We start from the raw sequence: 17390 nt of genomic DNA, 5'->3' as shown, positions 1-17390 counted from the left end.
GGGTTTGAACCACCAGCCTTCTGGTTAGCAGTCAAGTGCCTTAGGCACTATGCTACCAAAGCTCCTTCACAAAACCAGAATAGCACATTTTATTTCCATTTTCAGGGAAGCAAATATATTTGCCACTTCTTTCATTACTCACAGGTCCATTCCTGCTTACGGGCTTAAACAGTTTGAGTTTGATAACTTTTTAACTATTCCTTTTAAAGGCTCTATTTTGTGCTTTTCTTATTCAGTGCCTGCGGGCTCCTCAAACATTTCCACTCTCCAATGCTTCTGTAACTTGGCCCTTCCTTTTGCGTGTTGAAAGAATGAATAACTTTACCTGAAACAAAAGAGGATTTATCTTCAGTAATTTATCATTCCTATTTGTCAACATGGCTACATCTTGTGTTGGTAAATGTGTTCAGTGTATTTTGATCACAGAAAACTTGCTGTGGAGGATGATATGAACAAGATGCTTGAATTCCTACCACAAATTAAATATGGTAGTAGCATATCCAGAGTTGAAGTTTGCTGTAAAACTAACCACAGAAAAGAGGAGGTAAGGGGAATTAGGGAATTAAGGTCAGTAATATTGCCTGTCCTGTCCATGGCAAAGTTAGTTCTTGGTGTTGGAGAAGATCAAGAACCAAAAAATATGGGAAATTGTTAGCTAGGGTCATCTGCATTTCTGGTTCGTAGGGCTACCTAAAGTGGTGCTTGGAAAATATTTAGCCCTTCTGTAAATCTTCTTCTTTTTCTTTTTAAAAATTATTGCGATTTGGGTGAAAGTTTACAGAGTAAACTCATTTTCCGTACAGCAGTTCACATACACTTTGTCTCATGACGTTGACTGAAATTTCCCTCAATGCAACAGCTCCCTTCCCACTTTCTCCCCATAGTTACCTCTTCCCTGTGTCCTTCCCTGCCATGTAATCCTGCCCCCTGAGCTGTCTTCTATGCATGCACTGCTATTCTATTCTCCCATGATTGATCTCTCCAAGGAGTGTATCTCTATCTAATGTAAATGTTCAGTTTTATGTTTGTCTTTCATTTGGGTGGAAGCCACAGGAGTGGTTTCAATGTCAGACCTGAAGGGCAGCTAGGGGCCATAGCCTCAGGGGTTCCACCAGTGAGCCTGGAACTTCTTCTTATGGGAGATAATCAATTTTTCCTATTTGTTAGCCAGTTGGTTTGGGTTTCCACTTAACAGTGATACCACTTCCATTACAAGAGAATTAGAGTGATTATATCAGAGATTTTGAAAGAGAATATAAAGAATATGTGTTAACATTATGCACAATGCTTGTCATATTGCATGAGCTTGATGAATTTCTCTATTCGTATAGTGATGTTTTTGTTATGTGCCGTCGAGTCAGACCCGACTCATAGCGACCCCTCCTTGGGTTTCTGAGGCAGTATCACATAGAAGTAGATTGCCCCATCTCCCTTCCGAGGAGTGGCTCATGGGTTTGAACTGCCAGCCTTCTGGTTAGCAGTCAAATGCCTTAGCCACTATGCTACCAGAGTATAGTGAAGTGGATTATTATTATTATTTCTTAATATTCCAAAGTAAGAAGGTTCAAATTAAAAAAGTTAAGTGACTTAACTTTTCCCAAGGTCACACAGTGAACAGGTAGTAAAGTAGAGGACAAACTCAGATTTCTCCCCTTCCACAAGATGATACATTCTTCAACTCATTTTAAAGACCTCCTTCATTAGATGAGTATCTCTATTAGATTATCATTGCTTTCATTTCCCCTACATTTTATACAGAGTGTCTTTTCCATTTTCTAAAATTAAATAAAACATGATGGAATACTAGGCAGTATTTTGATTTATTGCTTCCTCCTTGTAAGAAATGTATTTTACTTTTCAGATACTTAAATTCGCCCTCATGTTTCTCCCAAGGAAGGACTAAAACAAAACAAAACAAAATGACTCCATTTTAAGAGCTGGAAAATTGAAAGCAAAAAGAAGGAAAGGCTATCTATTTTGTTTCTTCATATAATAAGAACTTTATCTTCCTGGCTGTTAACTCACTTCTTTTTTCACATCACTATATTTTCTTACAGTGAAAGGAGAGTCAGAGAGTATGGAACTATGCCCAGGATAGAACTGAAAATATGAGAAGAGGGTAAGTCCAAGAATATTAGGGAAGGAGCTGCCTCATGCTATAACCCTCTTTGCTTCAAATTCCTAACTTCACAGATTGAAGCAGTAGATAATTTTTATTATTACTAATGATGTAGTAGATGTCTGGAAAAATTCATATCATGTGAATTTTGTTTGTAATAGATTGACTGCTTTGATTTTTATGTTTTGTCCTGACCTTCTGGTTTCAGGACAAAACGAGCTATTAAATCTGACAGGATTTCTGAGCATATTTGTGTTTGGCAAAGAATTGCAGCCTTGTTTTTCAACTCTATGTGTTACCGTGCACTGCAAATCAGAAAATGGAGTGTTATTCTTTTGTAGAGTCATCTCTCAAAGAACTAATGTTCTCTCACTAAAGTTAAAAAATTACTTTAGAGACTAGAGTCTTGGAGTTGCCTGAGAATGAGAAGAGCTGGAAAAATACTGCTTCTCTAGTTTCTCAAAATATTACTCAGTTACTTAAATAATTTAATGTTTCCTCATCACCATTCCCTGTAATTCCATATTTAGAATGGTAGAACCAATACAGAACCAAATATGCACTTGATACCCTGTAAACCATGGGAAGAATGAAATTCTCTCTGTGGAACACATCATATTCCTTACTCTTTGCTGTGGTTTTGGTGATTGATTCCCCAAAATCTATTCCATTCCTCATGCATAGTCTAAATAATACTAATTATTTCTTTTGATCTTGAGGTGGGTATGTAATGCAATTTCAGCAAAGGAGACAAGAGGGGTAGTTGGATAAGGGTAGGCATTTGGTGGTCTAGGATGAGTTAAACATAGAGATGTGACCTTAGGGTGGGTTCCCTAAAGAAAAACCCAAGATGTACATTCTTGTGAAAGTTAGTATTTCACAGTGTGCTCTTTGGAGGAGAAGAATGTGAGAAGTAGAATAGGGTGCAGGAGGAAAAAAAAAAAAGCTAAGCAAGAATGTGTTCCCAGCTGGAGGATGGCTGCAGCCTGGTCCTATGGGAAACTCTGGGATGTGATGCAATTCGTCCTACCTGGAGGCAAGAGGCTGACTTATGGTACTTCCATGTCAGTCAGCCATTAGCTATTTGCTGTTCTACTTTCCCTCCTATCCTGCAATGGATAGTTATTAATTACTTCCAATGTAAGGTAGCTCCTATCTGGCTGTATGCATTTCACACAGCAGCTTGGGGAGAAGCATGCTGGCCCAATGAAGGAGACCTGGGCAGGCCAAAACAGCATCTCTTACTATTGTTATATCTAACCCTTCTGTGGGTTTTTGACTATGAGTCTGAGGGTGATGGCCACAATAGCAGCAAATCAAGTCAATCACAGAAAAATGGAGCCAGAGCTTTACATATTCAACACACTACAGACTTTTTATTCTATGTAATAAATTGCAAAGCCACCCAAAATTTTGTGCTTCTCGCCACCAATATGCTCTCACTGACATAATATTCATAAAGATATTATATTTCTTATATTATTATTGTAACACATACACTTGGGAACAAAACATTTAAATAGTGTAGACAAGTGTACAGTAAAATACTTATTCTGATCATTTTTTTCTATAACACTTAATGGTATGCTTATATTTTTAGCTCTATATCCACTCTTAAGTAGTATCTATTGACTTCTTGTCCCAAAACTTGAGAAATTTAACTCAGTTCTATTACCTTCGGTAATATATATACATTATGTTGTTGTTATATGTATGTATGTTGTTGTATGTATGTATGTTGTTGTTAGCTGACATCGAGTTGGGCCTGGGCTCCTGGTGACTATGTGCACAAAAGAATGAAGTGCTGCCCAGTCCTGAACCATCCTCATGATCAGTTACAGATTGGAATATTGTTATCTATAGGGTTCTTATTGGCTAGCCTTCAGGAGTAGATCACCAGGTCATTCTTCCTCATCTTTCTTAGTCTGGGAGCTCCAATGAAATCTGCTTAGTAGCATGGCAACACACAGTTTCCACTGACAGACAGGTAGTGGCTGCACATAAGGTGCATTGTCTGGGAACTGAACTCGGGTCCCCTGTGTGAAAAATGAGAATTTTACTGTTGAGTCACCACTGCCTTCTCATTTGTTTATCTGTCCATCTAATCTATCTATCTATCTATGACCCACACAGTGCCATCGAGTTGATTCTGACTCATTAGTGCTGCTGTGCACATCCAACTTTATGACTCTGTGGTTCAGACAATACCCAATTCATGATAGGCAGCTCAGGCCACATGGAGACTTGGTGGCCCATGATTAGGTAGGTGTCCAGTCTCTACGAAGGCCCAGTAATAAACCGAAAGCTGTTTCTCAAAAGAATAGTTATTGGCATAGGGTTGCAGAGTTTTAGAGCTCTGGTGGTAGAGTGGTTAATCATTTGGCTGCTAACCAGAAGGTCAGCAGTTCAAACCCACCAGCTGATCCACAGGAGAAAGATAAGGCAATCTTTCACAAAGGTGTTCAGCCTTGGAAACCCAGTGGGGTCACTATGAATCACAATTGACTGTATGACAGTGAATTTGTTTATTTGTTTATTTTGGTTTGGCAGGGCTTTACTCCAAAATCCTAAGAGTTTGCACTGTGATTCCGTTGTGGGAGAGGCCAGATGCAATAACTTATCCTTCACTTTAGTAGGAATATCTTGACATACCCCACACCACTAGACCACTGGAAATTTCAGAGATGGAAGCCTGAATTTTTGTCAGGTTTACTTCCCACTCTCTGGTAAGCAAAATGTCCTACCAATAAGTCCAAAGCCATTTATACTTCTTCCTTACTAAGTCCAAGAAGCATAATGTCATCAATGTAATGGACCACTGTTATGTCTTATGGAAAGGGAAACACCATCAAATTCTCTCAGGACTAAATTATGACGTAGAGCTGGAGAGTTGTTATACTCCTGAGGTAGGGCAGTGAAAGTGCCTTGCCAGCTGAAGGCAAACTCTTCTGATGCTTCTTCAAAACTGGAATTGGGAAAAAGGCATTGGCCAGATTCAATAGCTACATTCCAGGTACGAGGAGATGAATTAATTTACTCAAGCAATGAAAACACATCTGAAACAACAGCTGCAATTGGAGTCACCATGTGGTTAAGTTCATGATAATCCACTGTCATTCTCTAAGATCCATAGGATTTTTTCACAGGCCAGATAGGCAAGTTAAATGAGGATGAGGTGGGAATCACCACCCCAGAATCTTTGAAGTCCTTGATGATGGAATTCATCTCTAAAATCCCTCCAGGAATGTAATATTGCTTGTGGTTTACTATTTTCCTAGGTAGGAGTAATTGCAATGGCTTTCACTTGGCTTTTCCTACCATAACAGCTCTTCCTCTGCATGTCAGGGGCCAAATGTGTGGATTTCACCAGCTGAGGATTCTATTCCAATTATACATTCTACAACTGGGGAAATCACTACAAGATGTGTTTGGGGATCCATTGAATCAATTGTGAGATGGACCTGCTCTAAGGCTCCATCAATAACTTAACCTCTATATGCCCCCACTCTGATTTATGGCCCATAGTGACATTTTGGGTACCCTGGAATCAGTGTCAATTCAAAGCCAGTACTAAGTCTGATTATTTCCTTTTCCCCAGTGAACAGTCACTCTCATAAAAGGCCATAAATCCATTCAGGAAAGGCTGGGAAAAAGATTAACAATATAAATTTTTGGCAATAATGTGGTCCTTCCTCCAAAGGACCCAATCTACCCTTCATTCAAGAGATTATGGGTCTGTAAACTGGCTCAAGTCTGGGAATTGACTGAGGGACTATGACTGTATTCTGGTGATTCAAGTTAGACTGCTTTTCACTTGATCTAGAATACTTCCACTTGTACAGATCAAGTAAATAGTAGATTTTCCATCTATTTCATTCTTTGGGAACCATGCCTGAGCAGCCAATGCCATAAGTCCATACACATTAGACCATTCTAATTTCTGCTTTGATCTGCTGTCTGTTATGTCTTTGTCCACTCCATCTTGTCTGTCAATTAAGTGCTGCCGTTTGGTCCCTACCAACATAGGGTCCAATCATTTGCATTTGTAAAACTAAAACTCACTGCCATCGAGGCATTTTCCAACTCACAGCAACCTCTCCTTGGGTTTCCAAGGTGGTATCTCTACAGAAGTAGATTGCCCAGTCTTCCTTCCAAGGAGTGGCTGGTGGGTTTGTTCTGACAGCCTTCTAGTTAGCAGTCAAATGCTTTAGGAACTACATTACCAGAGCTCCTACACTGTAGTTAGGGTGTCTAAATTCAATTAGGGCAGTTCTCACTATCTAGTCTAGTTTACATAAAATAGCAATTACAGCCGTTATCAGAGATTCTGAGACTCCCTTCATAAATTTCTTCCTCACTGTTGTGGCAAAAGGGTGTCCTCAGGACACTCTGTGTGTGGGTCTATGGGTCTAATCTGATAAATCCATTCTAACGTGCCAATTTTCATAAGCCTTTGGGTATCTTCTTCCACAGTATATCAAAGCAGGTCTGGTACTTTAGTACCAGACTTAGTGTAGGCCACAGCATAATCTATGTTTCAATAAACCAACTAAATAAACTATTAGATTCTTTTCTAACCTCTTAAGCTAAAACATTGAAGATTCTTTTGTTAGTGGGTCCAAATAATAAACTCAGACTGATCCAACTTTATGTCTCTTGCACCATTATTCCAAACTCTTAATAACCATTCCCACACATATTCTCCACATTTCTGTTTGTACATATTAGAAAAATCAAGCAGCTTCTTTGGAATGTAACCTTCCTCCTTATGGGTCACACCTTGTACTTCATCTTTTGGAGCGTCTGGGGCTTAAGTCTAATTATAGATCTAAAAGCAACAGTTGGTGGTGAGGATGGTTCCTGGGAACATTCAGCAATGTCTCATAATGCCTCTGTTTCCAGCAGTGCCCTAGACAATGACCCAGGCACCACCCCAGTTGCTATCGCAGACAATGACTCAGCAGGCACAGATATGTTAGTCTCAGCAGATGGGGGTAAGAGAACTGGTTCTGCTGGCAGGAGTGAGTAAACAGAATTTGGGGAGTTCAATGTCCATAGCTTCCTGATTATCTGCCCTTATGTCTCCATCCTAAGTTTCAGGCTCATTCTTTCCAATCAATGCCCTCATTTTAACTCAAACACCATTTGAGGTGGGCAATTCAACTGGCATTGTAATTCATCCACTCTTACAATAAGACTTGGTTTGTTTTTCAGCAATATCAACTCTGTTACTATAAGAAATCTGATTTTCTTTCAGGCACAAGTGGAAGCATTGTGCAGCACTTTTATGCAGCACTTGAGCTGTGACTACAAAGCCCTGAGCTCATCTCATTCTTTTACCTCTTTGTCTAGGGTAAGTATGGCCAGCCAACTAGCTTCCTTACACTTCTCATTCTGACAAAATTGCAGAAAAGTATCAAACTTGCCATCACCCAAAACCTCACTTCTGACCAATTCCTGATCTGTTGGTGGTGCTATTTAGTATATTAATATTAGTAATCAAAATTGCCACCTCATGCCATGGATTAGCAGTGCTCTCTTTACTGATGGAGGTAGAGTCATCAGCACCTTTATGCCTAAGTAAACTTGAGAATCAATTTAGAAAAGCCAGCCTTACAATTTTGTTCTCTAGAACCACACTCAGTACCAAATATCTTAGGCTGAGTTAGAAAGAACAGAGAGAAAAAAAAAATTACCATAAGGAAATGGCAGACACAGTTGCAGAGGCTGGCAAGTCCCAAGTCTGTGGGTCAGATGCCAAGATATAGGATTTTCTGCCTCAGGTAGTTTCAGGGGCTGACAAACCCAAGATCAGCAGGCAATACAGAAGTCTGCTGGCTTCAGAGGCTGAGGAATCCAAGATTGACAGATAAGATGGAAGGCTGTGAGCTCAGTCTTTGAAGGCAACAATCCCAAGATCACCAGGCAATATGGTAAGCCACTGGTTCAAGTCTGGGAACCAGACATGATGATGAGCCAGATGCAGGATCCAGATCCAGCAGAAAGCCAGGGATCTTTGCTAAGTTGTCCATATATGTTGGAAGCAGGCCATATCCTTGAGGAAACTCCCTTTCAACTAATTGGCTGCTGATAACAGATCTCATCATGGAGGTGATCACATTACATCAGATCTCATCATGGGGTATAACAACATCAAAACTGCCAAGCCACTGAGAGGCATGGTGCAGCCAAATTGACACACAACCTTAACTATCACACTCTATCTAATTAGCTGTGTGACTTTGAACAGGTGACTTAACATCTCCATACGTCACTGTCATGTTCTGTAAAGTGGAGCAAATACTACCATACCTATAAAAAGCTTGTGAGGAGAATTGGCACATAGCAAGCTTTCAATATTACTTATTGGTAAAATTGGTAAGAATAGTGGCATTAAGTGGTGGTAGTAGGGTGGAACATTTCCAATTTTATCTCAATTATACTACATGTAAAAATACTTCCTCTTGAACTACTGAGTACTTTTGCTTGAAGGAAGGGATATCTAAATGATCTTTATAAAATAATGGAATCAATACACCAGGAGAAAAAGGTGCCACAGGCAGGAATACTGAATTTGAACAAAGGGAGACTTCATACTAAATCATTTCCCTCATAGCAATACAAATACAGATTTGATTTCCAAGAAAGAACACAAAAGCAAATAGCAGACAAGCTTTTAAACTAGTACATTAATTGCTTAAAGGATGACTAAAGAAGCCATAATTTTAGATTAAAATAGAATATGAATGGATATGCTTTTTACTCTAAGTAACCCTTTTTAGTGTTCACAGTTGTTAAATATATATATATGAAATATTACAGGAACAAAGGGTTCCGGTAGAATTATCACTTCTCTGAGGCAGTGATTTGTGAAGTCTCTGTGGATGGAGAATGTTCTCAGCAGGCAGAAATGTGTTCCACTTTCATTCTGGTGAAAATGGTTTCCTGCTCATTCCTATATTTTTAATTTCAAGTTGAAGAAAATTTTGAGAGAAAGACATCTAGAGGTTCAAATCTATTTCACATACTGTAAATTTGATTTTGGAAGGGAGAATGTAGGCAAAGTGTAGGTGAGTCTAAAGAAAAACAATTTTAGAGGGAAATTTCTCCACAACAGCAAAATCAGTACTTAGAATGACTAAATTAGCTAAGCATCTCACCTCCTCATACAAAATGATGCATTCAAAATGAGGTCCAGTTTTTCTCCCTTCTGAAATTATGCGTGAATAACAATGATTTATTGGAGGATCTATATGTAAAGCTTTATTTACCCCTTGCTGATATAGAAAGGGGTACTTGAGCAACCTTCTTCCCCTTCCAGTCTTAACTTTAGCATTTCTTATCAATTTCCTTGTTAATTCAAGTTTGCCACAATCATTTCTATGACACCACATACTAATGGAATTTGTATTGCTTCCCTATAATTGAATTGGTTAAAAGCCTCTTGTAATGAACATCAATACACCTTCTTACTACGTTGTTGTTGTTGTTGTTAGGTGCCATCAAGTTAGCTCTGAATCATAGGAACTCTGTGTACAACAGAGCAAAACATTGCCCGGTCCTGTGCCATCCTCACCATCCTTGCTATGCTTGAACCCATCATTGCAGCCACTGTGTTGATCCATCTCATTGAAGGTTTTTCCCTTTTTGTTGACCCTCTACTTTACCAAGCATAATATCCTTCTCCAGGGAATGGTCCCTCCTGACAACATGACCAGGTGAGAAGTCTGGCTATTTTCCCTTCTAAGGAGCTTTCCAGCTGCACTTCTTCCAGGATATTTATTTGTTCTTCTCGCAGTCCCTGGTATATTCAGTATTATTCACCAAGACCACAGTTCAAAGGCACCAATTCATCTGCAATCTTCCTTATTTATTGTCCAACTTTCACATGCATATGAGTCAACTGAAAATACTATGGCTTGGGTTAGGTGCATCTCAGTCTTCAAAGTGATGTCTTTGCTCTTTAACACTTTAAAGAGGTCTTTTGCAGCAGATTTGCCCACTGTAGTATGATATCTGGTCTTGACTGCTGGTTCCACTGGTGTTGACTGTGGTTGCAAGGAAAATGAAATCTTTGACAACATCAATATTTTCTCCATATATCATGATGTTGCTTATAGGTCCATTTGTGAAGATTTTTGTTTTCTATACGTTGAGTTGTAATCCATACTGAAAGCTGTAGTCCTTAATCTTCATCAGTAAGTACTTCAAAACTTCTTCACTTTCAGCAAGTATGGTTGTGTCATCTGTGTATCACAGGTTGTTAATGAGTCTTTCTCCAATCCTGATGCCGTGTTCTTCATATAGTCCATGTTCTTGGATTATTTGCTCAGCATACTGATTAAGTATGGTGAAAGAATACAACCCTGATTCACTCCCTTCCTGATTTTAAACTATTCAGTATTCCCTTGTTCTTTTCAATCAACTGCCTCTTGGACTATGTACCACAATTAAGTGCCTCATGACCACAATTAAGTGCTCTGGAATTCCCATTCTTTGCAATGTTATCTGTAATTTCTTATGATGCATAGTCAAATGCCTTTGCACGGTCAATAAACCATAGGTAAATATCTTCCTGGTATTCTTTGTTTACAGACAAGATCCATTTGACATCAGCAGTGGTATCCTTCATTCCATGTCCTCTTCTGAAGGCAGCTTGAATTCTGGAAGTTTCCTGTCAATATATACTGCTGCAACAGTTTTTTTTGTTTTGTTTTGTTTTTAATTATCTTCAGTTTAATTTTACTTGTGTGTGATATTAATGATAAAAACCAAACTCACTGCCATCAAGTCGGACCCGACTAATAGTGACCCCCTCCTTGGGTTTCTGAGGCGATATCACTACAGAAGTAGATTGCCCAACTTTCCTTCTGAAGAGTGGTTGGTGTCGCTTGATACTTTCTGCACTCTGTTGGATGTCCTTTCTTTGGAATGGGCACAAATATTGATCTCTTCCAGTCATTTGGCTAGGTAGTTGTCTTTGACATTCCTTTGCATAAATAAGTAAGTGCCTCCAGAGCTGCATCCATTTGTTGAAACATCTCAGTGGGTATTCTGTCAATTGCTTGAGCCTTATTTTCATCAGCGCCTTCCATGCAACTTGGACTTCTTCCTTTTATACCTTAGTTCTTGATCATATGCTACCTCCTGAAATGGTTGAATATTGACCAATTCAAAGACTTGGTGTATTCCTTCTATCTTCTTCTGATGCTTGCTGCATCGTTCAATATTTTGCTGTTTGAATCCTTCAACATTGCCATTTGAGGCTTGCATTTTTTCTTCAGTCCTTTCAGTTTGAGAAATGCCAAGAACATTCTTCTCTTTTGGTTTCTGAATCCCAGGTCTGCACATTTCATTGTAATACTTTACTTTGTCTTCTCGAAGTACCCATTGAAATATTTTGTTCAGCTCTTTTATTTCAGTGTTCCTTCCACTGGCTATAGCGACTCTCCATTTAAGAGCAAGTTACAGAGTCTCTTCTGTCATTTATTTTGGTCTTTTCTTTCTTTCCTGTCTTGTTAATAACCTTTTGCTTTCTTCATGTGTGACACTCTTGATGTCATCCCACAACTTGTCTAGTCTTCACTCATTGGTGTTCAATGTGTTTAATCTATTCTTCAGATGCCCTCTAAATTCAGGTGGGATATAATCCAGGTTGTATTTTAGATCTCATGGATTAGTTTTAATTTTATTCAGCTTCAACTTGAACTTACATATGAGCAATTGATGGTCTGTTCCACGGTTGGCTCGTAGCCTTGTTTTGACTGATGATATTGAGCTTCTCTATTACCTCTTTCTACAGATATAGTTGATCTAATTTTGGGTAGTCCACATGTAAAGTCACCATTTATGTTGTTGGAAAAACATATTTGTAATGAATAAGTCATTGTTCTTGGAAAATTCTATCATGTGATCTTGGGTTTCATTTCTAACACCAAGGCCTTATGTTCCAATTACCATGCTGCTTTGTTTCCAACTTTTGCATTTTAACAACCAGTAATTATTAGTACTTCTTGATTGCATGTTTGGTCAGACTGCAGAAGTTGGTAAAAATTTTCAGTTTCTTTATCTTGGGCTTTATTGTTTGGTGCATACATTTGAATAATAGTAACATTGACTGGTCTTCCTTATCATTGTTGTTAGGTGCTGTCGAGTCAGCTCTGACTCATAAAGACCCTATGCACAACCAAATGAAACACTACCCAGTCCTGTGCCAGCCTCACAATCCTTGCCACACCTGAGCCCATCATTGTAGCCACTGTGTCAATCCATATCATTGAGGGCCCTACCCTTTTTCGTTGATCCTCCACTTTACCAAGCATGAGATCCTTCTCCTAGGAATGGTCCCTGCTGACAACATGACCAAAGTAGGTCAGATGACATCTGACCATACTCACCTCCAAGGAGTATTCTGGCTGCTCCTCCTCCAGGAAAAATTTTTTAATTCTTTTGGCAGTCCATGGTACTCTCAGTATTCTTCGCCAACACCACAACTCAAAAGCATCAACTCTTCTTTGGTCTTCCTTGTTCATTGTCCAGCTCTCCCATGCATATGAGGTGACTGAAAATACCATGGCTTGGATTAGGTGCACCTTAGTCTTTAAGGAGATATCTTTGCTCTCCAGCACTTTAAAAAGATCTTTTGCAGCAAATTTGCCCAGTGTAATACATCATCTGATATCTTGACTGCTGCTTCCATTGGTGCTGATTGTGGAACCAAGTCATATGAAATCTTTAACAATTTAATCTTTTCTCTGTCTATTCTAATGCTGCTTATTGGTCCAGTTGTGAAGATTTTCATTTTCTTTATGTTGAAATGTAATCCATACTGCAGACTATAGTCTTTAACCTTCATCAGTAAGTGCTTCAAGTCATCCTGACTTTCAGCAAGCAAAGTTGTCTCATGAGTGTATTGCAGGTTGTTAATAAGTCTTCCTCCAATCCTGATGCCATGTTCTTCTTCATATAATCCAGCTTCTTGGATTATTTGTTCAGCATACAGATTGAATAAGTGTGGTGAAAAGATACAACCCTGATGCACTCCCTTCCTGATTTTAAAACACATGGTATCTCCTTGTTCTGTTGGAACAACAGCCTCCTGGTCTACGTACAGGTTCCTGATGAGCATAATCAAGTGTTCTGGAATTTCCATTCTTCATAATGTTATCCATAATTTGTTATGCTCCACACAATCGAATGCTTTTGCATGGTCAATAAAACACAAATAACATCTTTCTGGTAATCTTTGCTTTCAACCAAGATCCATCTAACATCAGCAATGATATCCCTCATTCCATGTCTTCTTCTGAATCCAGCTTGCATTTCTGGAAGTTTTCTGTCAATATACTGCTGCAACCATTTTTGAATTATCTTCAGCAAGATTTTACTTGTGTGTGACATTTATGATTTTGTTCAATAATTTCCAAATTTTATGGGATCACCTTTCTTTGGAATGAGTACAAATATGGATCTCTTCCAGTCAGTTCACCAGGTAGCTGTCTTCCAAATTTCTTGGCATAGCTGAGTAAGTGCCTTCAGCAGGACATCCCATTGAAACATCTCAATGGGTATTCTGCCAATTCCCAGAGCCTTATTCTTTTCCAGTTCCTTCAGTCCAGCTTCAACTTCTTCCTTCAATATCATTGGTTCTTGGTCATATGCCAGTTCCTGAAATGGATCAACACTGACCAAGTCTTTTTGGTACAGTGACTCTGTATTCCTTCCATCTTCTTTTGATGTTTCATGCATCAGTCAATATTTTGCCCAAAACATCTATCAATATTTCAACTCAAGGCTTGACTTTTTTCTTCAGTTCTTTCAGCTTGAGAAATGCTGAGTGTATTCTTCCCTTTTGTTTTTCTAACTCCGGGTTTTTGCACATTTCATTATAATAATGACTTTGTCCTCTTGAGTTGCTCTTTGAAATCTTCTATTCAGCTCTTTTATTTTGTCATTTCTTCCATTTGCTTTAGCTATTCTCCATTCAAGAACAAGTTTCAGAGTCTCTTCTGACATCCATTTTGATCTTTTCTCCCTTTCTCATCTTTTTAATGTCCTTTTACTTTCTTCATGGATGCTGTTCTCGATGTCATCCCACAATTCCTCTGGTTTTCAGTCATTGGTGTTCAATGCATCAATTATATCCTTTAGATGGTCTCTAAATTCAGGAGGGATATAATCAAGGTCATATTTTGGCTCTTGTCGACTTCTTTTAATTGTCTTCAGCTTCAATTTGAACTTGCATATGAGCAGTTGATGGTCTGTTCCACAGTCAGCTCCTGACCTTGTTTTGGCTGAAGATATTGAGGTTCCCCATCTTCTCTTTACACAGATGTTGTTGATCTAATTTTTGTGTACTCCATCTGGCGAAGTCCATGTGTATAGCTGCCATTTGTGTTGAAAAATATATTTGTAATAAATAAGTCATTGGTCTTGCAAAATTCTATCGTGTGATCTCCAGCACTATTTCTATCACCAAGGCCATATTTTTCAACTACCAATTATTCTTCTTTGTTTCCAACTTTTGCATTCCAATCACCAGTGATAATCAGCACATCTTGATTGCATATTTGGTCAATTTCAGACTGAAGAAATTGGTAAAAACCTTCAATTTCCTCATCTTTAGCTTTGGTGGATGGTGCATAAATTTAAATAATAGTAGTATTAACTTGTCTTCCTTGTAGGCATAAGGACTATATCCTATCATTTACAGTATTGTACTTCAGGATAGATCTTGAGATGTTCTTTGTGAGGATGAATGCAACACCATATCTCTTTAATTTGTCATTCCCAGCATAGTAGACCATTTGACTGTCTGAGTCAAAGTGGCAATACCAGTCCATGTCAGCTCACTCCTCTCTAGGATAGCAATCTTTTTGTGTTCCATTTCATTTTTGACAACTTCTAATATTCCTAGATTCCTACTTTCCACATTCTGAAGTTTATTGAATATTTGCAGCTGTTTCCTCCCATTTTGAATTGTGCCCCATCAACAAATAAAGGTACAAAAGCTTACTCCATCCATTAAGGTCAACTCTACATCAAGGAGGCAGCTCTTCCCCAGTCATATTTTGAGTGCTTTCCAACCTATACCAGTGGCATAGGTTCCACCCTCCAGCAACATACTAGCCACCATATTATGACAAACTGACAGACAAGTTGTTGTTGTTGTTAGGTGCCATTGACTCATCTTCAACTCATAACAACCCTATGCACCACAGAATGAAACACCACCCAGTCCCACACCAGCTTCACAATCCCTGCTATCTACTTGAACCCATCGCCGCAGCTACTGTGTCAACCCATCTCATTGAGGGCCTTCCCCTCTTTTGTCCACCCTCCACCCTACCAAGCATGACATCCTTCTCCAGGGAATGGTCCCTTCTGATAACATGACCAAAGTAGGTGAGGTGAAGTCCGGCCATTCTTGCTTCCAAGGAGCATTCTGGCTGCACTTCCTCCAGGGCAGATCTGTTAGTTCTTTTAGCAGTCCATGGTACTTTCAGCATTCTTCGCCAGCACCACATCTCAAATGCATCAATTCTTTTTCGGTCTTCCTTATTCATTGTCCAATTTTCACATGCATATGAGGCGATTGAAAATATCATGGCTTGTGTCAGGCACACCCTAGTCCTTAAGGAGACGTCTTTGTTCCTTTGGTCCTTTGCAGGTGATTTGCCCAGTGCTATAGGTTTCCTGATGTCCTGACTGCTGCTTCCATTGGCATCAATTGTAGAACTAAGCAATGTGAATTCTTTGACAACCTCAATCTTTTCTCCATTTATCATGATGCTGCTTATAGGTCCAGTTGTGAGGATTTTTGTTTTCTTTATATTGAGATGTAATCCATACTGCAGATGGTATTCTTGAATCTTCATCAGTAAGTGCTTCACGTCATCCTCACTTTCAGCAAGCAAAGTTGGATCTTCAGCGTATCACAGGTTGTTAATGATTCTTCCTCTAATCTTGAGGTCACGTTCTTCATATAGTCCAGCTTCTTGGATTATTTGCTTAGCATATAGATTGAATAAGTATGGTGAAATGACACAACCCTGACACATTTGGTTGTTGATTTTAAATCATGCAGTGTTTCCTTGTTCTGTTCAAACAACAGCCTCCTGGTCTATATACAGGCTCCTCATGAGTACAATTAAGTGTTGTGGAATTCCCATTCTTCTCAATGTTATTCACAATTAGTCATGCTCCATACAATCAAATGTTTTTGTATAGCCGATAAAACACAAGTTCACATCTTCCTGGAGTTCTTTGCTTTGAGCCAAGATCCATCTGACATCAGCAATGATATCCTTCATTCCATGTCCTCTTCTGAATCCAAGTTGCACCTCTGTAAGTTCTCTGTCAATATACTGCTGCAACCATTTTTGAATTATCTTCAGTGAGATATTAATGATATTGTTTGATAATTTCTACAGTCTGTGGGATCACTTTTCTTTGAAATTGGTACAAATATGTATCTCTTCCAGTCAACTGTCCAGGTAGCTGTCTTCCAAATCTCTTGGCATAACCGAATGAATGCCTCCAGGTGGGCATCTGTTTGTAGAAACATCTCAAGAAGTATTCCATCAGTTCCTGGAGCCATGTTCTTCACCAGTTGCTTCAGGATATCTTTGACTTCTTCCTCCAATATCGTTGGTTCTTGATCATATGCCACATCCTGAAATGAATGAAAATCCACCAGTTCTTTTTGGTACAGTGACTTTGTGTATTCCTTCCATCTTCTTCTTCTTCTTTTTTTTTTTTATCATGCGTTCATTTAGTTTCATTCCCCATTCACCATGTCCAACCCTAACCCAGTCTCCTCCCCTCCCTACCCTGCAACCCTCCACCTGTGCCCCTCATAATTATGCACTCCTGTTTGACCTGCATTTCCTCAGTTTGAATGTTGGTCCTCTGGTGTTCCATGGCCTATTGCTGTAAGGGATGTATTACCACTGTGGGTGTGGTTGTGGCATCCCGGGTTGAGTGGTCTGCATGTACATCTTGTTAACTATTGGGCTGAAAGCCCATCCCTGGGGGTGAGTTTTATTCCAGGTGCCTAATGTATTTCAGGGAGTATTGGGAGTCTCACCAGATTTCATCTGACCAGTAATTCTGGTCATTATTGAGTTTTTGGATTTTGTTCTATGTTTTCCCTCTCACTCTATCCAGGAACTCCAGATTTGATCCTTTCCTGAGTGGTTGGCATTGGTAGCTAGGCACCATCCAGTTCTGGTCTTGAGGGCCATCATGTCCTAGGGCTGATTGCTTCTAA

This window comes from Orycteropus afer, unplaced genomic scaffold (assembly GCF_000298275.1).
Source record: "Orycteropus afer afer isolate SDZICR_OR568_19922 unplaced genomic scaffold, OryAfe1.0 scaffold00378, whole genome shotgun sequence".
In the NCBI taxonomy this organism is placed as follows: domain Eukaryota; kingdom Metazoa; phylum Chordata; class Mammalia; order Tubulidentata; family Orycteropodidae; genus Orycteropus; species Orycteropus afer.
Note: the sequence above shows the minus strand (reverse complement) of the source record.